The sequence below is a fragment of the Condylura cristata genome, unplaced genomic scaffold (genome assembly GCF_000260355.1).
Source record: "Condylura cristata isolate star-nosed mole 26May11 unplaced genomic scaffold, ConCri1.0 scaffold00022, whole genome shotgun sequence".
NCBI classification, from domain to species: domain Eukaryota; kingdom Metazoa; phylum Chordata; class Mammalia; order Eulipotyphla; family Talpidae; genus Condylura; species Condylura cristata.
In genome coordinates, this window is record NW_004567123.1 from 37,350,248 (window position 1) to 37,351,780 (window position 1,533).

Here is a 1,533-nt window from a genome sequence, read left to right on the forward strand (position 1 = left end):
CTCGGCCTCATGTGGGGTGGGCATGGGTGGCTGCGGGGGGCCCGGGCTCCGTGGTGCCGGCTCGGACCTCACCACAGCCTGGGCTTCTGCGAGAGGCGGGAGCTCCCTGAGGACGGGGGCTGCCCTGGCTGGCGAGGGCGTGTCCAGCGGGGCCGAGGGCGCAGGTCAGCGACCGGGGCCCGGGCCTGCACCTCCAGACCCCGCCTGACTCGCCCCACGCCCGGCCAGCGGGCTGAGGGTGCGGGTCAGTGAGGGGCCTGGGAAGCGGACATCTCTCTGGCCGGCCCCTGGGAAGCCGGAAGTCTGGGTTCCTCTTTCTTGGTTTCCGGCTCCCTGTCCCCCCAAGGGGCTGGGCCCTCAGAGCCTGCGGTGTACAGTCAGGCGTTGGGAGGGCCCCACCCCAGCGCCCTCCAACCCGGGGTTCCCCGCGGGGGCCAGGAGAGCAGGGAGGCAGGCGGGTCTGCTCCCAGCCCGGGCCAGGCAGCCTGGCCCCCAGGACCCCAACCCGGCCACCGCGCCTGCGACTCTGTCCTGGATGCGGCCCTGGCCCCCCCGCACCCCGCACCCCGCGCTCGCCCTGGCCCAGGCCTCCTGGGCCCTCTCCCCACCCGCCAGACGGTGGCAGCGGATGGGCGGGGGCTGGCGCCCAGACCCGGGGGCCGCAGCCGAGCCCCCCGTGGGCCAGGTGCGACCGGGCGCCCCTGAGCCAGCCGTGGCCGGTGGGTGCTGGGCGGGCGGCTGAGCTCCGGCTCCCACCCCCTGCTCACGACCTTGGGTTCCCCGTGGCCTCTGGGCACCAGAGGGGCAAGCAGGTCTCTGGGGCGGCCAGGGGCAGGCGGCCAGACCCTACCTGAGGGCGCTGACCCACCTGAGGGCGCTGTCCTCGCAGGTAGGGCCCCAGCCCCCGGGGCCTGCAGCAAGGTCTGGGGAGGCCCCAGCTGCCTCGAGCAAGGGGCGGCTCCCCCTGCGCAAGTTTCTGGGGAAAGGAAGGGTGTGGCGGCCTCTGAGGGGTGGCTGGGCGGCAGTGTGCCCGGGCTGCAGCTTCCCCAGCAGAGCCACCAGCTTCCTCCTCTACACCCCACCCAGCGTGGGGGGGCGCCAAGCACCCTCAGACCACCCTGCCGCCTGCGGCTGTGCTGTGGAGGGCCCCGGGGCTGGGCCCAGGGCTGCCCTCCGGTCCAGGTGGGCCCTGGATGGTGCCCCGCCCGCTCCATCCTCAGCCCCATGGGGCTGCCACACCCCAGACACCTGCTCTGCAGGGTGGGGTGCAGGGTCTGAGCTGGGGCGCTGCCCCTCGTCCTCGCAGTCGGGGGCTCCAGGCCATCCCAGGTCCCCCTGGCCTGGGCTAGGAGAGGGGGACGGGCAGCCCAGGCCCCAGGGACACAGGTCCCTTGGGAGTGGCCACTGCTCCACAGAAGGAAAAAGCGCCCGGAGCCGCCCAGTCCAAAAAAGACTCGGAAAGGGTGACAGTCCCGGGAAAAGGGCGGCCGCGCGGCGCAGCCTACCTGCTCCCCTCCGCGGCGGGGGGCGCCC